Source organism: Neltuma alba, unplaced genomic scaffold, assembly GCF_004799145.2.
Source record: "Neltuma alba isolate B1F8T4 unplaced genomic scaffold, ASM479914v2 tig00011554_pilon, whole genome shotgun sequence".
NCBI classification, from domain to species: domain Eukaryota; kingdom Viridiplantae; phylum Streptophyta; class Magnoliopsida; order Fabales; family Fabaceae; genus Neltuma; species Neltuma alba.
In genome coordinates, this window is record NW_021636214.1 from 1 (window position 1) to 25,973 (window position 25,973).

General features: G+C 33.7%; 1 pseudogene; it reads left to right on the plus strand.

Moving 5' to 3' along the window:
• Nucleotides 1-889: 889 nt before the first annotated feature.
• Nucleotides 890-1,413, plus strand: LOC114714932 (stem 28 kDa glycoprotein-like; annotated as a pseudogene).
• The last annotated feature ends 24,560 nt before the right edge of the window (nucleotides 1,414-25,973 follow it).

Genomic DNA, 25,973 nt, shown 5'->3' on the forward strand with positions numbered 1-25,973 from the left:
TACGTTGGTGTCTGTGACATGTCCCTTGTAGGCTGAAAGAACAGCTAAGCAAGTGTGATGCCATACGTATAGGAGGCAATCTGAGTAAACAAGATGACTTGAGAGGGATTAGATATGCCACAAGTAAAGTGTATGGATAAAACTAGGGTATTTGAGGCAACAAGCATACAATTTGTAGGTATACCAAGGGTGTTCTTGTGTGCTGGTCCTACATAAAGGATTCCTAGTGCACAAGTACCCGAATCGATGACGTCATGCCCACGCGGTCACGGCAGACACCTAGTATGAAGTAATGAAAGATTTAGCTATCGCACGATGGGCAGCCCATCAAGTGCGAGTAGGAGATGTTGGATCTTGGGCTTGGATCCGCCCTTGATGGGCCGGATTGTTTGACCGGGTATAAAGAGAATATACCAATCAAATATCCAGGCGATATTGTGATATGTTTGACTTGGTCAAACACCCTAAATCATATCCAATCAGTTACGATATAAATCTAATTAATTTAATATTAAATTAATTAATTTATATTGTGTAGATTGAATATATATTAAGTATATATATTTAGAATTAATTGTGATTAATTCTGGATTTGAATTCAAATATCATGATATTATGAGATAAGGATATATTTATAATCCTATCTCAGATTTTATCTGATGGGCTCAGTGGATATTTTGGCTACCCAAAATACCCCTGACAAAAGCTATAAATAGAGGCTTCCCCCCATCAGTTCAAATCACTCCGGTAGTAGAGCTTTCCTACTATATCTCTCTCTCTCTCTTATTTTCTTTCTTGCAAAAGTGCACTTAAAAGTTTAGACTTTTATAGTCTAGCTTAAACATGAGCTAAGAAGATCTGACCGACCTGACCCGAGATCCGACCCGGTATGTTTTCGATCCATTGTCCTTTTATTCTAACACCAGAGACGCTGAAACTGTACAACAAGTTGCTGAATATGGGAATCAAGATCGTGTTCCTTACTGGAAGACCACTGAGTCAAAAGCAAGTTACTACTTCAAACCTCAAGAAAGTTGGTTACCAAACTTGGCACAAGTTGATCCTCAAGTAAAATAAATTCTTAAATTTTACGCACTTAATGTTGTCCTCTTCTCTCTCTCTTACTGTGTCATTATATTATATTGTTCTGGGTCTGATCGATGGGCAATATTGTTAATGGCAGGAACACGACGGAGTAGTCAGGAACGACGGCGATGGCGTACAAATCGGCGGAGAGAAAGAAGCTGAAGAAAAGTGGCTACAGAATCATCGGGAACATCGGAGACCAGTGGGGGTGACATTCTTGGCACTTCCACGGGTGCACGGACCTTCAAGTTACCCGACCCGCTCTACTCTACTACATTGGTTGAGATCCGATCCATCTCTCAAGAGTCCAGATCAGTTTGGATGTAGTAGACACCCAGATATATATATATAATATATATATCTCACTGTCCTTTATCTCTCTTTAGAATAAAATTTATTCCACGTTGATCTGTGTGGAATGTTTCCATCCTAGAGAAATAGCAAGATTTAGAAAAATTATCCTGAAGTCTTAAGAAAAAAAATGTGATCACGAAGAAATCTCAAAATAAGTGAGATTTGTTGTTGATTATTTCATGTAACTAACTACTCACTCGTGCGATCTTTGATAATTACATTCATTCCTTAAAAGCTAACACTAATTTTCCCATTTGATTTCCCAGTTTCTGGAACCACATAATTATTGATGAGTGATATAAGTGTTATAACTTGAAAGGAGTCTTGTATTATACTACATTCACTCCTTAATATAAAAGGAAAATAACTACTTTAAATAAATTAAAAAAATTAATCAAGTTAGTTATTTATAATGAATCTCTGTTAACTTTGATCACCAAGGTAATTTTTTTGTGTTTTTCGTTGGGCCACATACCATGAAGACCAAACGCGCTAGCATGATCTGGTAGTTATTGATCACTGAAAATTTTGAAGTTAATGAATTCAGTTTGGATTATCTTTTAGCTTAGAGAAAGTTTAAAGCTTTGCTTTTGGAATACATGATGTTTTTATTTGTACGTACTTGCTCTCAATAGACTGCGTAAATTGTCTTGTTCATCTTCTCTCACTTAAGCTATCTGTTTTTAAGCATTTTGTTTTTGAGTTATGTATATTCCCTCCCATCCCATTTATAAGCTTTAAATTTGAAAAAAAAGGTGTGGTCTATTTTATAAACTTTAATATGGGTTCGTCTTAGTATCTAATATATTTTGTTAATGTTACCTTTAATTATTTCTCTATTTCTCTCTTATTATATTTTTTTATACATTTTCTTTCGTTCTTTTTCTCATTCATTATAAGGACATATTTGGAAAGAAAGTATATTTCTAACATATTCATTGTTTTAACTAATTTTAATTAATTGTTTATTATTTTTAAATTAGTTATTTGAAACTTATAATAAGGACTAGAGGGAGTAGTTTGCTGGGATAATGGTCTGGATCCGGACGCTAGGAAAATACACTTGAATAAAAAAGGAATAGAGAAAGGAAGTGCCATTTGCTAAAGTGGTATTGAAAAAAATAACTAAATAAGTACCCTTTTAAAATATGCTGCCTTGAAAAGTAATATTGAATTTAAAAGTCACATTTTTCATTATAAATGATTATTAATTATATACTACCTCCAATCTTAAATATAGGAATTAAAGAAAGGGTTAATGATTTGGTCTTAATATAATATATCAATCTATTTTGTTTCACAAATTTAAATTTTTTCTCATATTATCTTATTAATTGCACATGATAAGGGAGTTTTCAATATACATGATTAAAATTTAGCCAAAAAAAAGTACATGATTAAAAAGCATATTTTAATAAACAAACACACTTGTTACCAAAAAAAAACTAATATAATTAGTTTTTTAATATACACAAATTAGTTATATAACGTTTATATTAAAGACAAGAATGAATATTATTTTTACATGATATCAAGCTAAATACAATTTGAAATTCTAAAAGTGTTAAAATATTAGAGTAAAAAAACTTCGTAGTAATTATAAAATTCTATTTATTAAATAAGGGGTATAATAAAATATTCCAATAAAAGCAGACAACAAAATTAAAATATAAAAGTAAAAAATAATATAAATATGTATTTATTTAGGAGATTACCGTCATTAACCCATGTCGCCACGGCTCAGTAGTTAGCCTAGTCTAGCTTGATGTTTTTGACTTTATTAATAATTAGGCTTGGTCTGATGAAATGGGCAGAATGCTTGGAGCACAGCAATATTGATACTTGAAGGCTAACATTCCTTACCAATAAGGATTGCATGTAGTGTAGGGGAATACTTTCTTATACCATGACAAATTAAATATGATAATTAAATTTAAATCTCTATTAGGAAAGGTATCACATTTAATATCTGACTATTCTATCAATAAGAGTTAGTCCAGTTGGTAAGAAATTAGCTCATAACTCACAAGATGGGAAGCTCAGATCCCGCTGTCGATATTTGGACTGTTGGTAGACAATATATAAGTACCTCTGCAAATATTTTCTAAGTTTGGAGATAATTCTTTTAAAATGATGAGATAATATAATTTAATTCTTTTATTTGAATCTTCATTTTCCCAATGACTTTCTTTAATTTGAATATCTTTCTTTAATTTCTTAGGATAGATGGTGTAATTCTTGGTGCTTTTGATGAAAGATGGTGATTTGAATTCGAATTTGAAGATGATGTTGAAATGTGACGATCTTGGAGAAAAGGATGAAAGACCTCTTTCTCGTGCTTGGTGAAGAAGAAATATATTCTTAATTTCGTAAGCTATAAGATAACTAAAGAGGAGATATTTCTAATGAGATATTTGAGAAAAGTTGTTAAATGTTATTTTAATTAAATATAATGGCAGCACTATAAGGGGGCAAAAAAAGCTTTTTAGGTCGGTTAGAATGGGACCTTTACACCGGCACTACCACCGATATAAAAAAGACTGGTGTTAAAAGTTCCCATTTTTTATATCAGTTGTGAAACCGATGTAGAAAATATTACTTTTAAGATTGGCTAGTCTTGCAATCAATGTAACTATTGGAAATTAATTTTAAAAAAGTCTACTTTTTAGATTGGATATATTTGTATTATGGCAAGTCTAAGAAAATAACCTTTTTTTAAATAATTATTTTCTTATATGAGCTAGTTGTTTTTATGACATTTGTCTTTTTAAGGTTTGTTTGTTTGTTTTTTGCTTGGGTGCTCTATTTCACTACCTTTAAAGGGGTTTAATGATTTTTGGGTGTTGGATATTTCATGGATGTAACTTAGCCTGATGTCTGCTTTAGGTTGAAGGCCAGTTCATTTTGTAAGAATCGTTAAAGTCAAATCTCACATCTCTTGGGTTGGACACTATTGGTCAATAATAAATAGACATTTTGATTGTTAGCATTAAAATAGAACATAAAAATATTCTAAAGCTATTCTTCGAGGCCGTAAAAGGAAAAACTCTTCTTACTAAAACAATTATGAAACAAACTTGATTCTGAATTAGCAAATAACATTCTGCATGATTGATTATGATAGAGTGGAGCAGGCCTTGGTTGCTGAGGAAACCAAACTTAAGGTCTTGATTTCCTTTGCAATCAAAACCAACCCTACTCAATCATAACTCAACCACACGAAATATTCTAGTTGCAAGTTCAAAAATTAAGTCTATTATGCAATTAGTTTCTTTAAACAATAATCCTTTTTACGACCCCAACCAATAGGTTAGGAACATCTCCATATTCTAGTTAACAATACAAAAATCTAAATGCCTGAGATTAGTGAATGTAGCACCCAACCTAAGGGTAGTGGCATTTGAACCTTAGCAATGCTTATGAAAGGAATTGGACCTTGTTGCAACTAGACTTTGTGCTTAAATTTCAATCCACAAACATCCAACACTCATAAAAATCACCCAAGTCCTATCAAGCTGGGAATAAAGCAACTAACAAAAAAAAAACTTGGAAAAACAACGTCTAAAACAAGTTAATAACTAGCTAGTAGTCCAGAATATTTTCTAATCATAAAATAACAAACAGTAATGTATAGAATGAATCAGCCAATAATAAATAGCAAACCCATTCAAACTACCAGTTATTCATAGTTCATACAAAAAGTTATAAACATACAAACAACAACATTGACAGTGAAAACAAAGGAAGATGAGTTATCTAAGCTAAAGGAGTGTATCATATGGTCGACGACAAAAACCTATGACTCGATGATGAAAACCCTACGATGTTGATAGTGATGATGAAGCTCTCACATAAACAACTATGGGTATTAGGACTCATTGCAAGCAGCTTAATGGAGAAATAAAACGGTGACAATGGGCATACATGGGGTGAGAATAGGATGACAACAAAAACTATGATGGAAGGGGATGACGTGATCGCTCTATACTGTCCCCCGACACCAGCTCAAACCAATCAAGGCAACAAACTACTTTTATAAAGATTAATTTAACTAAGAAAAATTATAAAAATATAACAATCAAGGCCTTTTAATTAGTAATTTTATAGAATTACTTTTAATATAATTTTTCAATAATTGTGGCAAATATATCTCAATAATACCACAAAAATCTCTAAAACAGATATAAAATTATATAATAAAATAGGGTTCAAATAACTAACCAAAAGTTGTTAATCATCGATCAGTGAATAGTTGAACAAATATTCTAAATAAGATGTTGCCAAATTTTGGTGGTTGCCTCATATATTACTACCTCCAGTCTTTAATATAAGGGTTAGATAATTAATTTGGAGATATTAAGAAAATTAATTAACTTAGTTTTTTGGTCACAAACGTGTGTTGGCTTCCCTAAACTATCATCTTGAATCATCTGCATTATATTTGATGATTGAAATTATCTTTAATGAAAACCCTTACAATCTATAGGGATATTTTAGAAAAAGATGAGAGATGAAATGAATTGAGATTTTATATTTAAGATTAAATCTAATCTCCAACTATACCTTATATTAAGGATCAGAGGTAATAGTTTGTATTATTTTCCTAACAAAGATTAGTGACTCAAAAGTCATTTAATTTTTGTTATCCAAGTAGTAGTAGGTGCTAATACATGAGTCTAACCTGAAACATCCCTCTATTTAACCCTTCTAGTATGCGTCCAGAAGTGTTATGATTCAAGTGGATCATAGAATAAGCCCATATGTTGAAGATTTAAAATTTGTTTCTCAGGTTACTATTCACTGGTAAATTTCATATTTTCGGTCAAAATTTGAAATTCATAGCTAATTATAAAAGAATTGTATTGAGGTGATCTAAATCTCCATTTAAAGTTGTTTTAACTCTTTACAAGAAAAAAAATATAAATCTGGACTAAGACCTTCTCAATTCATGCACTTAATTCATGGAAATTTACTATTCATTTGATTAAATAGTGTAACATCCTAAGTCTTATCGGGTTTTAATAGCCTCTTTTAGTTGATTTTGAGGATAGATTAGCAATTTAATCTTGATCTTGGTGTTTGGGTTGGATTTGAGGTTTGTTGGAGGAATAGGTGAACGTACCCCTCTCAGGTATGTTCGCCGCGGCGAAGTTTTACTTCACCGCGGCGCACCGGGAGTTTCAGAGGAGAGTGTCTTCTCGGGAAGGTTTGGCCGCGACGAAGTCTTGGGGGACGCCGCGGCGAAGTTGTTCAGGTGAGCGAGGCTTCCCTTTCGGGAAGTTTCGCCGCGGCGAAGGTGAGGGCATGCCGCGGCGAAGTTTTCTGGGCGAGCGAGAGTTTCCTCTCGGGAAGCTTTCACCGCGGCGAAGTCAGGTTTTCAGGCGAGTAATCCCTCTCGGGATTAGTTTGCCGCAGCGAAGATTGGAGTTCGCTGCGGCGAAAGGTCCTGAATCTATATAGTCGCGGGAGAGGTTCAGAGTGCGAAAATTAGAAAATCTGAAGGAGGAGAGAGGAGCTCTGCTAGGGTTTGAATTTCTGGCTTGGAGGGGCATTTCTAAGGATCCATTACCTAAGTAAGTGATTTTAACCTCTAATCTTCTTTCTTTCTTGGAATTTCTTGGAATTTCTGAGGATTTTTGGTGGAACCCTAGGATTTTCTAAGTGTGATGGAATTGAGGTTTTTGACCGATTGTTTTGAGTTTAATTGATTGCATTGAGTTAGTTTAAGTATTTAATCGGTGTAGTTTCCTTGGATTTAAAGAATCTTGAATTTTTGGAGTTAGGGTTTATGGAGATAGGTGATTTGGGATTGAGGATGATAATGTAGAGGTTGATTCTGAGTTTTGTGATTTGGGTTATGTTAAGGAGGGTTAAATTGGATGTTTAATCGGTTTAGATTGTTGTTAGAACCTCAATTGTTCAATGGGATGTTTGGATGTTGAATTCCTATAGTGGGTCCTTGAGGTTATGATTTTTATTGATGTTTGGAAAGGAATTAAGGTTTTAATGGATTGGTATGACCTTGGAGTGTTGCCTTGATAATTATACCCTTTGAGTTGGGTAGAGTTTTGATGGGAGATAGGAATTTTGTGTCCCCAAGTGTTGTTTTGGCCACATTATTAGTTTGAAAGCTAATATATGATGGTTGTGTGTTTGTGTGCTTGTGTAGACCGGTTGTGAGTCTTGGTGGTGCACGGGGCCACATTGTCAGCTTGTTGTTCCTTGCTCAAGCGAGAGGTAACCACTTTCCAATCCTTAGTACTTGCTTCTGTGGTATTGTGAGTAGATTTGTGTTTTGTGCTCCAAGTAGTAATTGTGTTCAAACTATATGTTGTATATAAAAAGGGAAAACCGTCTTGTGGGGTTTTTGATTGATGATGAATGAAATCTTGAATTGTGAAGGATATGCCACTGAATGAAGTTACTTATGAAGGGAATTGAAAGACGACGCGCAGCGGAAAACAACACAAAATTTAAAACTTTTCAATCCCTTGCCCGGATCTACCGATCGCGTTTAAGTCAGGTAGTAAGAAGTATTACCTTCGGTGTTCGGTTCTGAGTGGCTTGGTGATTCCGCCGTTCAGGATGCCTCTGCTCACCTCCTTTATCGTTCGAAGTCGACAACTCCGGTCGGCTTCCTCTACCGGTATCCACACGAGTAGCCCTCAACCTCGAACGACGTGCTAGCGTCTATGTTCGTCTAAGGTTTTCAGAGAATCCGTCCACTCTTATCTCTCTTAGGCCGTCTCTTATCTGTTGGTTCTCTCACCCCTAAAATCCTAGCTCCTCATATCAAATATATAGGATGCTATAGGTTTAATGAATAATATTTAATTTCGAAATTAACTCTAAATTAATTCCGAAATTAATACAATATCAAATATTGCCTAATCAGATAAGAGAACAATTAAATAAATATGGTTTAAATTAAATCCGTCTCACAGATTTAATTCACTTATTTATTTAATAAAGAGATGACGGAATTAATTTATATATTTAATTTATCCTTATAAATTAATCTAACAATTAATGTCTCTTATATTTATATAAAAATATATATACACGAATATATATATATATATACACGTCCACCCTATTTATTCATTGAATCTGGACATATCCTAGATTCAATGAATCTGGACATCATAACTCGTGTTGGGCTATTTTGTGTGCGACCCTGTAGGCCCATATGAAGTTGGCAGTGGGCCATTAACTATAATGACTCACAAGTCGTAAGCGGTCTCTAGCAAGACATCACGACTACCCAAACATATGAGGATCATTGAACGATGCAACCTTTCATACAACCATATCGTGTCCCTTTTGTCACACGACATTTTGGTCATGGACGAGGCATGGAGAACGTCATCCTCCTATTCATGACCGTTACTTTCTCGATCCCTGAGTAGTCTGAGTATAGAATAGAACTACCTTTCCATTATAGTATGGCTATACATTTCTCAGACTCACTCATCGAGGGGCCCAGTAATGTCTCTCTACGAATGTGAGGGACAAATTCCATCTTGACCATTCACATTCCTCCGCATGAAAAACCACTAAGCCTGAACATAGTCTTTATGATCACTCAGTCAAAAGTGACTTTGACTAGGTCAAAGCTAAGCGTTTCTCATGTAGGAATCCATGATGATCTCAGGTCAAAGGGTACAGTGACATGGTTTGTATATGAGAGAAGCTTACGACTTAACCCATGCAGCTCTCTCATAGCGGGTTGGTCCAACACCTTGTACTCTTACATGTGCCTATGACTTTAATTTATACCTCTATATATCTTTAAAGTCATACTGGTCTTATTTCATCTTTGCTCCCACATAGATGACCGACCAGGGACATTTAGGATAAACCATGAGTTATCCAAGGATGTCATCACAATAAACATGCAAATAATATGATAACGTAATTAATAAATTCATAAATCAACAATGTTCATAGCAAAATGATTCGCCCCTAGGGCATAATTCCAACAACTTATGAGATGTTCAATTACTATTTGATTATGATTTGAGCATGATGCATGATTTGGGAATTGGTGAGAGTTTTTGATAGTTACTACCACGTGGTAAGGCCTCCATTAATGCATGATGGTTGGCTCAATACGTCCCCCATAGTGAGGGATAGGCTTTTTGGCTCCCTACGTCCCCCAGAGTGAGGGATAGGCCTTTTATGGCTCCTTACGTCCCCCATAGTGAGGGATAGGCCGGCTCCGGCTCCTGAAAATCTCCCAAAGTGAGGGATTTGGTTGATGGGATAGCATCATTGCACTTGCATGAATTGTTGTGGCTATCGTTATATATTATTTGTGAACTGCCCCACTTGACACCTCACGAGCACCTATTTAGTAGTACCTAGTATTGGAAAGGTTGGTTATTGGGACTTTGTCTCACCCCGTGGTTTACAATGTTTTCAGGTGAAGGTTCCGGGCGTGGGCCATCGGGAAGAGACGCAGAGGCTTGAGCTTGGTTAGCTTTAGGCCTCTAGCATTTGTATATGTATGGCTAGTATATATTGCCACATTTAGGACTGCTTTTGAAATATTTGATTACCCGGCCTTGTTGTAAACTGGAGAGAATGTATCTCCTTATTTTGGTTGGCCGGAGGCCATTGTTAGTGTCTTATGAAACTCTGGATTATTTTGTTGGAAACTATTTATATGGGCTGATATAGATGTGTTTTGTTACCCGGGTCGGAGGCTCGGAGGCCCAGTAGATGTAAATGAATGATTTCAGTGCATGCAACGAATTACGGGTTGACCCGAGTTTGAAAGTCAATTTCTAAAAATATGAAATTTTCCTTCTACTATGGTAGCTCATTTTAACAGCTTTCCTTTTCTACCATAGTAGTGATTTTGTGATGAGTTATAATGTTTTGAGGTTAAGGATCTTTACAAATAGTACATTCCTAGATTCTCTGCCCTAACTTTGAGTAATCATATCTCTTAGAACACGTATCCATTTTAAGTGATCTACCTCTTGTTTAAAGTTTAGGATGTGTACCAGTTTCTCTCCAAATTTCACAGCCAGATTCAATTGCTTGCCTCACTTCCACTATATCATAAATTCATGACTCATTTAGGGATAACTTATCCCCCTTAGTTGCATTAATGAGTATTTATCTTGCATGCAATCATTCCAACATTGCATAATTCATTCTCATTCATTAATATGTTCCAACATCTGTGCTATCATTATTGTTTAACTTTACATAATGTCATTAGCACTATCAACATATATGCATTGACATAAAGATTACATAATGTAATATAATATATTTTCTCAACTCTTTTCTTCCACTTCATGCATCTTTTTGCTTGGTTATTAACACCTATTAGGATTGGTTAAGGTAGGAAGAGATTTGGGAGAATCTCAGTAGCAAACATTACCCACATTTATGCAAGACAAATGCTAAGTGGATGACATGCTTGCTCTCATACTTTCATGCTTTCATATTTATAAAATGACATGCTTTGATACTCAATGTTTCATTCACACATGGCTATAGAATACATAAGAAATAGAGCAATATTTAATCTTTCATATTCTAAATCCCATCAAGTAACATCAACACTCAAGCATATAATAGGGGCAAGTTCACTATCTTGCGTCTTTAAGATTTCCCTCTTGTTTTCTCTTGCTCCCTATGCCTCCAACCATTTAGGTTGCTTGCTCAACCTTTGCATTTCTATTCCTTAATGTTTCATGGCCCTAAATATATTAGCACATCATTGTCATTTATTCATTAGAGCCATGATAACAAACAACATTCCTACTTTGCTCTCTTTAACATACTTTAACCCTTTAACCTTAACTTTTGAGCTTTAATTCTAATTTTTTTAAAATTAATTTCACATGCCATTTTCCTATAATTTTGTATGTAAAGTCTATTTCCAAACTCAAATTAAATAAAATCTAACTCCTTCCCCATAAATAAGCCTTGACAGAAACATATAGGGTTTTAGGGCAAAAATACCGTTTTCAATTTCAATGCATCCAAACTTACTTTATCATCTTTACCCCACACAATTTTTCATTTTAAACACATTAGAAGTATCAAACCATCAAAATCCAATCCTAGGATCATCCCTAAGTCTAGCTGAAATTCTCATAAAATTAAGAGAAGTTGGATTCTTTCTAATTTCATCACAAGATCGCTTGATTCTTACCCTTTTCTTCCTCTTAATCATTAATCTGACATTAATCAACCATTTTCATAGTTTAAAGACAATTGGATAGAATATCATCTTACAGTTTTATGCTCCCAAATCTCATCAACCGTATCAGGTACTTTTCTGGGTTTTGACTTACCCGGTAATCTTAAGACATGTTCTGGCACTCTTTTTTTATTACAAATAACCTCACATGGCATTATATAATATGTATTCAGAAGGAGAGATACTCTTCCTTTTGTTCTTTTATTAAAATATTTAATAATATTTATTTTGGAATAACTTGACTAAATTCTTTCTATCGGTCTATGACTATGAGAATCTGTCTCTAGGTGCTAATACTTCTTTTTATCGTGGGAAATTTTTTAAATTTTCTTAGGTCAAAAGTCAATCTATAGACGATTTATTTTGACTTTCTCTGTATAGTGTATAAATAGGTTTTAAATTTTGTTAAAGACAATCTCTTCGTGGGAAAAAAATTATTTTTAAAACCTGTGATAATTCCTTAAGTATTTATTTCCTATTTTTCTCTAATTATCTGAGACCTCGTTATATTTTAAATAATTCAATTTTAGCTAATACTCATAATTAGTCAAAACCCTAGAAATTCATAAATTTGCTCCACGAGTATTTTTATTATTTTTAGCCTCATATGGGCCTCAGACCCCATTTCATATTTTTCTAGAATTTTTAGGTATAGTTTCTATCACTGTCCTTTTCAGCCCGAAACTTTTTGAATTTATGATTAGGTCCCTACTTGGGTTTAGCATTAGGAATTGCCTCACTAGGTTTCTAGCACAACCTTTAGCCTTTAACCATCTCTAATTCCCATACTCAAGGTCACAAGACCTTATTAGAATTTCTAACTTGCCTGTCTTATGGCTCTAGAAAACTCTTATTTTACGATTTAGTCCTTAGGAATTTCTCGTCCTTCTAGGGAACTTTGAGAACTCTTGCCAAAAAAGGGTTAACAGTCTGTCCATTTTAGATTAATTCTGATACTTCTAGACCCAAAATCCAAGATGTTACACAACCCATCAAAAAATGATGGGTTTAGGTCAGCTAAAAGCCAACCTACCCACTAGTGAAACCTTTCAACTCGCATCACCTAACCCACTACTCGTAGGCTAACTCGTATCTTTTTTATTTTTTTCATTTTTTATTTATTACTGTAACTATATTATTATGTTTTATATCCTATCTAAGAAAATTAAAAAATATATATTATAATTTATTTGGTGTTTTCAATCAAGTACTTGGAGGAAAAGCAAATATTTTTTTAATATTTTTTTATATCGTAAAACGAAAATATTTTAAAAAATAGAATTCCTTTTTTAAAAAGTAAATAGTAGTTGGTAGGTTAGTGGATCAATTAGCCAACCCTTATAGCCAGTCAGGGTTGGCTAAAAGCCAGCTTGCCATCACACGGGCCTTTTAGCAAGCATCGCTTAACCCTAACTTGTCATGGGTCAACCCACAACCCACGGGTTGGCCTGTTTTATTACCCTTAGGCGCCAGAGGCTATAGCATAAACAACCGGCATGGTGGCTGACCACAGGTTGTTAGTAATAGAGGTGTTCAACTTATCCTGTCCCGGCCGTTCCTATCCTAGTCTCAGTCAATTTAGAACTGGATAAAATAGTAACTGGGACAGGATGGAACGTCCCATCCCGTTGTATTTGCTTATTTATTTCTTTTTTAAATTTAGTTATTAAATTATTAATATTAGTGTTTGTTTTTATTTCAATGATTTTTTTAGTGTTAAAGGCATGATTTCTTTATTTATAATTTGGGTCTTTTTTTCCGGCTAAAGCATAAATATCCTCTTATTAAAAGCAATCATATTCGAGGTATTGTCGAGTACTAAATATGAGTACCTCTTTCAGTTGATATTTAAATCTTAGTTCATCAAATTGTGAGAATCTAACCCCTTGCGATAGACCTAATCCCTGTTGGTTTAATTTGGGCTTTTTGCATAATAACTTTCTTAAGTGTTTTTATCTTTCAAAAACCCAATGAAAATGAATAATAAAACATGAAGGGGAAAAAATCCAAAATTTTGGCCCAAATTACAGTTTTTCCAAAAAGGGGGGGTGACGGTCCTCCCATCCAGTCAACACCTGCAGCTAGCGGGGTTTGTGGGTAGAGATGGGAAAGCGGGCTAGTGGTACAGATACGGGTTAGCCCGTGGTGGTGCAAGCCTAAAGTGGTGCGGGCTACTTATGCCAGCCCGAGCCTGCCTTAATATTTTTTTTAATAAAAAACTATTATTATTGTATGGGTTGAGGCTAGTTTGAAATGTTAAAATTGGATTTGAAATCTTAAATTTGAGTAGTGGGTTATAATAAAATAATGTGAAGATTAATTTATAATTCAAAAAGATATTTTTTTAAAAAAAATAACACATATCTTTTATAAATAATTAATTTAACTAGTTTTCTTATCCAAATTAATTAAGTAGATATTTTATGTATATATATAAGTATCACATGTTTATTTAATCTTATAAAGGCTTATATAGTAACGCAACAAATAAATGAAAAATGAAAGATGGATGATGTTCTTTATATAACTACACACATAGTCACAAATATATAAAGTGCTTAATTACATATGTAATGATATGAATAAGACAATATTCAATTGTTCATGTAGAATTTGATAGTCCAAATATTTTAATTACATTGTATAATATATTAGGAATTATATAAAAAAAATTTAAAAAAAAAGTGGGCCAACTTGCTAACCCGCGAACTCAAAGCGATGCGGTTGGAGTAGCCCACACCTTGGCGGGTTGGCTACGCCCAATACTTATTACCTGTTCTATTTGTGGGTGAAGGGCTGTGCATTTTTTTTTTTTTTTACCAGTGTGCATTTTTTTAATTATTATGAAAATTCAATGTATGATTCTAGTACTTTATTATTTTGAAGATCTTTTTCTGTCGTTTCCCTAACGTATAATATCATATTTAATAAAAAAATTTAAAAAACAAAAGTAAAGAAGAACGCGTTTAGGATGCTATGTTCCGTGTCCTCGTTGACAAAAGCCTACGGCACCCACACCATCGTGAAAGTTTCGAAGTCTGTGTCACAATTTATGACCTCTTGTCTTTCTTTCAAATCCCATTTTTGTTGTCAACTGAACTCCTAGAGATCTTTTATGCACATACCGAAGAGGGAAAAAACATAGCGTTAAATTTAATTGCGAGAAATTGAAATCGCTCACTTTTTCTTAAAACCAAAAAAAAATTAGAGGTGCCTATATTTTTTTAATTTTGAATTTGATATCTATGTGTTTTTTTCTCTCAATTAAATCATTTAATTTTACTTTTTTTTCAGTAACATTAGCTCTTGTAACTTAGTTCTATTACTATTTTCAGTCTTTATGTAAGGATTAATGACGTTAATAGAGCAAAATTAATGATTTAACTAAGAAAAAATATAGGTACTAAATTAAAATTTTAAAAAAATTATAGCGACCTTCAAAATAGTTTTTTCAACCCAAAATAAAGTAGATCAATTCATTGGTACAATGATGAGCTATCAATGGATTGCAATACAATAAGGTGACGCAGAACAGGAAAGGGTAAAGGAGAAAAGGAGGGAAACAGAGACTGGAAAAAAGGGAGGAAAAGAAGGGAAAAAAAACAAAAAAGCTAGATAAATAGGGAGGGGGAAATAATTTTTAAGACGTATGGAATGAGATGTGTCGAGGACTATTTTATGGTTTCAACATTAACCTCAAGAATTAAAGACGCAGCATTTTATAATGCAATTACAATAAATAATAGATATTCATAATTAAAATAAAATAGTTGTCTAAAACAAAATACTCCTCCGGTCCTAGTTATAAGACCCAATTGACTTATTTGAGGAGATTAAGGAAGTAAGTTAAGTTGGTTATTTATAATAAATAAGTGTTGTTATTCTTAAAATATCTTTGCTAATTAAGTATATTGGCTAAAACTATCATTATTAGAAGGATTATCTTGAAAAAAAATGCATAAATATAAGAGAGAAAATGGATTGGGTCTTATAATTAGGACCAAATAAAAAGTCAAATTGGGTCTTATAATAAGGACCGGAAGAGTAGTTAATAATCTCCGCATTTAATCTTTAAATCACAGTAGTAATTTTTAAATCTCATGAGTAGTGTTCAAATATTCTAGAATTTTTAGTCATTCCTTCTTTTCCTTTTTTATTTCCATCATGAGGCACACTAGCAAATGGCAAATAATAAAAGGTACTGTGATAGTATTAATTTGTGAAAGTAATGTGAATGAGGGTGCTAAGTGGAATGAAGTAGTTGATCTGTTAGTGGGTCATGAGGCAAATGATTTATGTCGACTCACTAACCCAAATTTCACTTTCCATTCCCGCGTGGGAACACGCATACACACACCTCAGGGCTACCCAAAGTCACAAACCTACCCGCACATGGCCCACCACGGACCAAAAATCAATAGGAAAATTACGCACAGGTCCCAAAAATACTTTATTCATCTAAGGTTCCATAAAAGATCAAAATTACTAGCAGATCCCAAGAGACCTTAGAGTATTATATTTTAATTGTAAAATGACATCGCTACCTCTCAGATTTTCAATTCACATTTTCTCTGTCATTGCGATTAACAACCTTAGCAGCAACTATTAACAACTCAATGAGAAGGTGTTGACAACCTAAATAGTATCCATTAACAACTTTTTTTATAAGATCACATAATCTTCATATAAGAGTAAATTATAACCAAATAGTATAATACAATAATTTTAATACTGAAATGGGAAGCTTTTCGAAACCATTAAGAACTTTAATTAAACCCAATAGGATTATAGTAAAATTTTAATGTAAAAATCCATTGACAACCTCAACAGTGAGTATTAATAACTCAAAGAGAGATGTTAACAACTTTGACAGTGTCTGTTAACAACTGACTTTATAGGACAATATAACCTCTAACAACTATAACTAACTAAATTACAACTAAATAGTGTTAAAGTTAATCTTATGTAGTTGTTATGTTATACTATTTAGTTATAATTTGATTTTATGTAGAGGTTATATTATCTTATAAAGTTACTTGTTAACAAATATTGCCTAAATTGTCAACAGCTCTCCTTGGGTTATTAATACTCACCGTTGAGTTTGTCAATAGATCTCCATATTAAAATTTTACTATAATCCTATTGGGTTTAGTTAAAGTTCTTAATGGTTATGAGAAACTTCCAATTTCAATGTTAAAATTGTTGTATTATACTATTTGGTTATAATTTACTCTTATATGGAGGTTATGTGATCCAATAAAAAAGTTGTCAGCGGATACTGCTTAGGTTATTAACACCTTCTTATTAGATTGTTAATAGTCACTGTTAAGATTATTAATCACAATGACAGAGAAAATATGAATTGAGAATATATGGGGTAATAATATCATTTTACAATTAGAATATAATATTCTAAGGTCCCTTGGGACTTGCTAGTGATTTTGACATTTTGTAGGACTTTGATGATTAAAATTTCTTTCTTGGACCCGTGCGTAATTTTTCCGAGATCAATCTTTCAGGTATGTAACCTAAAGGGAAAACTAATTTGAGGATCCTTACAGTTTTCATCAATTTTGAATCAGATCCTTATATATTTTTTTTTATTGGATCCTTTGATTTTATAATTTTAAATATATTAGTCCCTTAGAGTTAAATCTGTTAACAGTGTTAAATTTTCCGTTAATCCTAGTCTGAAACATTTTGCCTTCGCTCTCCTTCCACCATATCTAACCAGGCTCTCCTCTCTCCTTCACTCTTTCCATGATTTTGTCTCTTTATCCACCATCTCCCTACTGATAATTGGCTCATCGTTGCTTTCAACCTCTCCATGATTTTAGCTATAAATTTAATTTTGCTTGGCTAGAGGAACCCAGATTCTCGTACTATTTTATTTTTATCTCCATGGATGATTCTGCAACAATTCTTGTTTTTGGGTGTTGGGCTTAAAAGAATCACTCACCAATTTTCTTTTCACAAATCCAACAATTTCGTCTTTTTTAATGCTCTTCTTGTTACCGTAATTCTCCAAACGAGGTTCAAGCTGAATGGCAATGGACAAGCAACTGCAAGATGGCCAAAGAGGGTCCGGTGACCTTATAGCCAAGGAGAAGGGAAGGTGTTATGGAGAGGTAAAAAGCAGGGAGAATGGTGAATAAGAAGATAAGCTTGTTGAACGAATGAAGGAGAGGGAAGAGCTAAGTCCACCATGGCGGAAGGAGAAAGGGCATAGATGTTTCAGACTTGACTAACGGAAAACTTAACCCTGTTTGCGGATTTAACTCTAAGGGACTAATAGATTGAACATTATAAAATTAAAGGACTCAATAAAAAGAAAAAAAAGTATAGGGACCTCATTGAAAATTGATGAAAACTATGAGGATCTTCAAATTAGTTTTCCCTAACCTAAATGATTAACATAACAATTTTGTCTTCAATTCACATTTTCAAAAGCTATTTGGTGAGGAAAATTCTTGGCCACGCGGATAACGAACCTTCTTTTAAGCGCTTTTTCTAAAAGAAGAATTCTTCTCTAAAAATTGCAGAATTTATAAATTTAAAGGGTGATTAATTTTAAAATCTACATAGTAAGATTGTAGTAAAGTGAATGTCAAACTGTGGAAAAAGAAATGTATGGACTTATTTTATTTATTTACATCATTTTGGACTTTTTGTTCTAAAGTACCTTTAATCATGACTACCATTGAATAAAAATATTTTAATATGTGTAATTAATAATGAATTACAAATTTGGGGGTACAAAATGGAAGACCAAATTCAATTCCAAACTAGCTCTTTTATTAAGAATAGGAGGTATAATTTTTATTTATTACGTATAATTCAAAGTCAATTTTGATAGAAATTTAAGAAAAGCTAACAATTATAAATCCCACAATATTTGGGCAAGTTCGTCGCATGAAATACTTATAATGTCTAAGATTATTTATTTTAATTTAAAACCTGGGTCTTCAAATATACACGCAAATCCCAAGCGACAAAGTTTATTAATCTAAAGTCTTTTGAAATCTAAAAATGAATAGGAGGCCCATAAAACTTGATAAGCTTATAGGTGTGGGTTAACAAGTTAATAGAAAACTATTGATAAGTTGGGGGGTGTCAGTTGACAATTAAACTTGATAATATAACCTCCACGTAAGATCGAATTATAATAAAAGAGTATTATATAACAATTTTTAATCTAAAATCATATGTGACCAAAGCATGCAGACTAATATTAGATGAAATAATTGGTTTATATCATAATTTTGTTGTAGACAGCCATTAACAAACTTATGGGTCTCGATTAACAAGTCAATGACAATCTATTGACAAGTTAGGAGATGTTGGTTGACTACTCAATTTATAAAATAATATAATGTTCACATAAGATCAAATTAGGAAAAATTTGTAAATAACATTGATAAGTGCAAGCACTACAAAAAAATTAACTTTCAGCAATGACAGCCAAGTAGTTACCATAACGACTATCGTTAAAACTTATCAGCGGTGACAAAAAGAGTTGTTGTTGAAAGATCCTTCAGCGACAATACAAAGGTCACTGCTGAAGACCCTTTTTAGCAGTGAATTTTTGCCAGAGAAAATAGGACCACCATTAGCCACTACTACATTATCATCGCTTGGCTATTGACTGCTGCCACATCATCACTGGCCAGTTGCCACATCACTGCCGGCCACCCACCAATTGTCGCCACATCACTTGCCACCTTGCTTATGCCGCATGTTCACACCTTGATGTGCCATGTCACCAATTGGATATTATCACTATAAATATAGCTCCTCTATGATTCAAACTACTAACCTCCTTCTACTACGTCTCTTCTTTTTGCCATTAAGTTGAAATGAATTTGATGATAATAGTTGTAAAATCAAATATATATATATATAATAGTAATAAAATATTGAAATAGACATTTTGTCCCCAATAAAACTACCTTTTAGAAACTATCCTTTGGCGACAACCAAAAGTCACTGTTAAAAGCTATTATATTAAATATTATTAAATAATGATACTATTTTAAATATTTATATTTAATGTTCTCATTTGATTAAAATATTTATTTATAGTATCTATTTTGTATGAAAAATATAATTCATACGATATTATTTGTCATATTGTTTTACTTCAATTATTTAAGCTATTGTATTATTTATATCTATAATTATGAAATATAAAAATGCTATATAAAAAAAAATAAAATTTCATTATAAATTTTATCATGATTATTTAACTCACACACACATAATTAGAATACTCACTTTCATACACACACACACATTCCTTCTTCCTTCCCTCTCGCTTACTCTCACACATGTCATATTATCTCTTTAACACCCCCCTCTCTCTCTGTAACACAACAATATGTAAGAATATTTTATTTTTCATAACAAATCATATCAATGAACAAAATTATTGTCTAAGCATGATATTTTTTTAAATAAAAAACTTAAAATAATAATAAAAAGTTGAAATAAATTTTTAGTGGCGACAAAAAGCTACCGCTGAAACTATCTTTTAGTGGTGACCAAAAATGTCCCCGCTGAAAGGTGCTTTTAGGGGCAACATATTGAATTGCTGCTAAAAGCTTCTTTCAGCTATGACAGCCTTTTCAGCAGTGGCATTAGAAGTCTCGCTTTTAAAAATTGACCTTTAGTGGTTATTTTAAAAAGTCACCGCTGAAAGTGTACTTTCAGTGGCAAGACATTTTGCATAACTGCTGAAAGTTATATATATATAAATAAATATTTTATAGTTATATTTTTTTTGTAGTGAAGGGTTTGTTATATAATTTAGTACAAAAAATTGTCCCCTACTATTAATTAATTTGTTGGCTCTGTGTAGCTCCCAGTTTATGTGGCTTCAATTTAGTCCTATCCCATTTAGTGCTACACACACAAAAATTCACACACACACGCGCACAAGTAAACTTTGCTGTTACACTGAATATAGTGTGCCAGGATGAATGAAACGACTAAAATTATATATTGTCACTTTTGAATAAATATTGGTATATACTGCAAATCATGAAAAGCATGTTTTCCCTCGTGAGAAAGCATTGAATGACAGTTAATTTGTTGGCATTTCGTTAGCTTTGAGCCTTATTGGATCTCACCACACCAAATACAAAGTGATGCATTTGATCCAGGAAAAAAACAAGCATCGTACTCATGATATTCAGCTCCCTAAATTCTTAATGTACTGCTATATGCAATTTACCCACGGTATCTGTCCTTGTTTTACAGCTCATTGATCCGTCCATGAATCAGATTCTAACGATGGGAATCAGTAAAACACCAACAAACATGAATCAAAGGAAGAATCTCAGCTCTATCTATCTTCTACCTTTCTCTTATTTTAAAACTCACTTAATATTCTTTCAATCCCTTTCTTTTTGTAATCTTATAGTCCAGTGGGTGATTTCTCAAGTACGAATTTTCTGGCTCAGAAACATCATTCTTATTTCGCATTTGATTTCCATACTAATATATTAACTGCTGAAAGATGTTAAAAAGTCAAAAACAATGTGGGATTTTGGGATCAAAGGAGTCCAGAGGTTAAGCAGCTTTCAGCCATCGACTTTAGGGCATGATTGATGGAGGAATGAATTTGTGGGTTATATAAGAATTTTTTTAATTTGATTTTACGTGATCATATATTTAGTTGCCAATCCCTTACTTGTCAATAGGTTGCCATTTACATGTTAATCCATACCCATGCATTTGTTAGTTGAATTTGTTAGTGGTTGTTTGCAACAAAATTATAATATAAACCCATCATTTAATATAATATCAATTTGCATGCTTTTGTCACGCATGATTTTAGTTTAAAAATTGTTACATAATGCTCTTTTGTTATAATTTGATCTTATGTGGATGTTATATTATCTCATAAATTTAATTGTCAATTAACACTCCCTAACTTGTTAATAGCTTTTAATTAACTTGTTCGTCCACGCCCATGAGCTTATCAATTAGGAACATGGACAATAATGTAATTTTTTATTTAGAATATATTACCCTTAAGTCTCATAGTACCTCGTATCTATTTTAAGATTTCAATAAGCCTTAAATTAATAAATTATACTACATTCAGTCTTTAATATAAGACCTCGTTTAATTTTTATTTTGATCCTAAATATAAAACCCAAATCTACTTTGTCTCTCATATTTATGTATTTTTTTTCAAAGTAATCCAGTTCTAGCCAATACACTTGATTAATAAGGATATTTTAGGAAAGACAATACCTATTTATTATAAATAATTAATTTAACTCATTTTCTTAATCTTTTTAAATTAGTCAGTTTTTATAATTAAGACTGGAGATAATATTATTTGGAACTTTTATGTAATTTTCCTAATGTACATTTTCCATTTTCTAAAGGTGGGTATAGGGGTGCACATGGGCAGGGCTGGGCAGGGCAGGACCCCTGCCCGATGCCCTGCCCGAAGTAAGAGCGGGCTGCAAATTGCAGCCCGATGCCCGGCCCTGCCCGTTGAAGCCCTAACCATTTTGGGCAGGGCATGGGCAGGGCATGGGCAGGGCGGGCTTCATTGCCCAAAGAGTGATGCCCTGCCCTCATGTCATGGAAAAAAAATTCTATCCATACCTGAAAATTACATTTTATAATTCTACATTTTAACACATAAAAATCATCCAGAAATAATCCAAAACAAGTGAAATCATCCAGAAATCATCCAAAACATATCTTAACAATTATCCAATTAAATAACATCAGCAATCCATTTAAAGCAAGACAATCTCAATTTTATAATTGAAGCTTTACTCTCCACAATTTCCACAAAAAGATGGACCACCTGAAAAATACAAATAAAAATAACTATAACTTTAACATATTAGAAACAAAACAATTAAAAAAATGTACTTCTAAATTTTAAAGAATGAATAGATGCACCTTACCAACTTAACCAATCATGCTTATAAAATAACCCTTCAATCACCAATCTCCCCTCCAGATGTAGCAACACCTAGGGAAAAAAAAATCAAAGAATAATTACACACCAAATTATGAAGTAATATATATATATGAATTATTGAGGTTTAGAAGATTACTAGCAAGTTGAAGGATATTTTCTGACTCATCAAAATTATTGAATTCACGAAGCTTGTCAACAAATTCAGACATTGATTGCCCAGGTTGTAGCCAATTTTGGCTACAAATTAATGCTTCTGTCATTCTGGAAGACATAGAACTCCTATAATGGTCAACCACACGTCCTCCAGTGCTAAAGGCAGACTCAGAAGCCACTGTAGAAACTGGCATAGCCAATACATCTCTTGCCATGTGAGAGAGAATTTTATATTTATCTGAATTAGCTCTCCACCATAACAGTATATCAAACTCAGCTGCAGAAGGGATCTCATCTCTTGAGTCTGTTGCTAGATATCTATCTAACTCAGTTTGAGGATCTGTTGAGGTTCTTTGTTTCATAGATTCTAACCACTTATGACCTGGATCCTCTTCACCACCATCATCATCATCATCAAAAGAAGGCAATGAAGTTCCACTTACTGTACTTGTAGAGATAGTCCCTGATTCAATAGAAGTCCCAGCAGAGTACTCATTAAACAACCGATACAAACAATCTTTGACCCTTTCCTTCATAATCAAAGATACTTCAGGATCAACATAAAGACGATCAAACATATGATGCACATATGCTAGTTTATATCGGGGATCCAAAATGACAGCCACAAACAGCAATGGATTCATATTATTTGTTTGACCCCAATACTTGTCATATTTCACCTGCATGCTGGTGCTCATTTCTCTCAACAAGTTATTAGTATTATTCATGATATTCTTTTGCAGCATTTTTTTAACACGGGCAATCTGGTGGAAGCATTCATTTGATGATACAGAAAGGGAGCTTGAAAATTTCAATGTAATGTCATAAAAGACCTTTAAGAACTTGATGAAGATTCGAGCATTATTCCAATCATCAATAATAGGACCAGAAAAGTTATCATCACGCTGCCGTCTAGCAGAACTAGAAGCATCACGCCTTGAGCTTGAAGTGCTTGAGCTAAAGTATGAAGTATAGTCATCATCTTCATCACGCATTCGCTCAAATACTTTTTGAAATTTCATTGCAGCTTCTAACATTAAGTACGTTGAATTCCATCAAGTGGTTACATCAAGGCAAACAAGACTCTTGGTATCTATTTTTTCAGCTTCAGCCCAAGTTTTGAATCTTAGAAAGCGTGAAGGAGAAGAACGAACATATCTCACAGCATTTCGAATGGCTTCAAAGCTGTCTTTCATTTCTTTAATGCCTTCATTGACCACCAAATTTAGGACGTGTGCACAACACCTTAGGTGTAGATAATCACCATCACAAAGTAAGCCCTTCCAGCTCCTCAAACGCCTTTTCAGATATCCCAAAGCTGAGTCATTAGATGAGGCATTATCCATAGTTATAGTGAACACTTTCTCAATCTCCCAATCCAGCAAGCATTGCTCAATGGTCCTCCCTATAGTATCACCTCTATGATTTTCAATCATGACAAAATTTAAAATCCTTTTGTGCAGCTTCCATTCATCATCAATAAAATGTGCTGTCAAACATAGGTAGTTAAAATTCTGATTTGATGTCCAGCAATCTGTGGTGAGACAAACACGCTTTGCACTTTGCTTCAGGAATTTCTTCAATATTTTAACTTCTCCAAGGTATAACTGCCACACATCTCTTCCAATTGTTGTTCTTGAAGGAATTGGAAAGCGAGGTTCAAACTCATTTAACAATCTTTTAAATGTAGGCTTCTCCACAATTCTGAATGGTTGCTCATCACCAATAATAAATTCAGCCAAAGCTCTTCTACATCGCTTCTCATCATACACATGTGAAACTAAGGATTTTCCTTGCCCAGTTGTCCGACCCGACAAAAGAGTTAACATAGATTGTTTTTTATCTGTAGTGGCCTTGTGTGGATTTTTTGAACACTTTGGGATATGCCTTAGTAAAGAATTTGTCCCATGGCGGCTTGGATCAGCTTTATAAGTAGTATGACAATACTTGCAAGCTGCTAAGTGCACTCCATTAGTTTCTTCTATTGGCAATCTCACGAAGTACTCCCACACCTCTGATGTGTGCTTAGTTTCTCTTTTCTTTCTCTTTGTACCCCTTCCTTCAACATTTATTTCTTGTCTCATAGAATCTGTTTGTGTGGGAGTGGGAGTAGAAGAAGTAAGCACAGGATCAGATGATTGAATAGGAAGAGTGGGGTTAGGGGTAGGAGCTTCACTCGGTCTATTAGGATTTGGTATTTCATTAGGTCCTGGAAGAGTTGGTGCTTGAAAAGGGGTTGAAGCACTTTGAGACATTCCACCAACTGGCTGAGATGGTTGGGATGATGATGATGTAATAGAAGCTTCTTCTGCCATTAAAGCTGCAAAATTATATAATACACAATTGGAATCCTACATCACATGGAGCAAGTGAACTTGGCAACACAACATATATGAAGTTCTTCAAATTATTGATTTCTTATCAGTTTCCAATTGACAGAGGAAAAAGTAAGGGCAAGAAAACTCTAACAAGTCCATGATAAAACTGAAATTGCTGCTACTTCATTATAATTACTTAGTTACTGAAATCGGATATAATTAATTACTTATGCTTTCAGGCATGTATCAATGTATTAATTAATTTTCTGGGGTAGACCTGTGATGAATTCCCAACATGGCACTGGCGTCTTTAAAGTAATTTCTTTGCCAATTTTTAGACCTACTTCAAGCTACCTCGGTCCATACATCTTCAGGATACACACACAGCATATTTTTAATTCCCAGATAAATGTTCAGCAAACAGAAAATCGATATGGGAGCCGGGAGGGACCGTAGAAACAGAAAGTAGAAACAATTATAATTCCCAGATAAATGCTCAGCAAGCAATTATAATTCCCAGATAAATGATCAGCAAGCAATTATAATTCCCACATAAATGATACTGAATTGATCCCATTTGATGAAAAATACAGAGGAGAAGATTAAAGCTAGAAAGTAGAAACAGAACAATTCTCCAGCCAACAGAAAATCGATATGCGACGGCCTTGAAAATAAACTCACTGGCTGAATATCAAAGCTGAGTCGATGGAGGAAGATGGAGCCTGGAAGAGACCAACGGTGAGCACTCACAGCGACTTGCGAAGACGGAGGTGGTCGACTGGTCGTTGCTGGTGTTCGGCGAGTTGAGCTTCGAACTGGTCGGCGGCTTGGTGAGTTGAGGTTGAGAAAATGCAAAGATGGAGGTGGTGTCGCTGCTCGGTGAGTT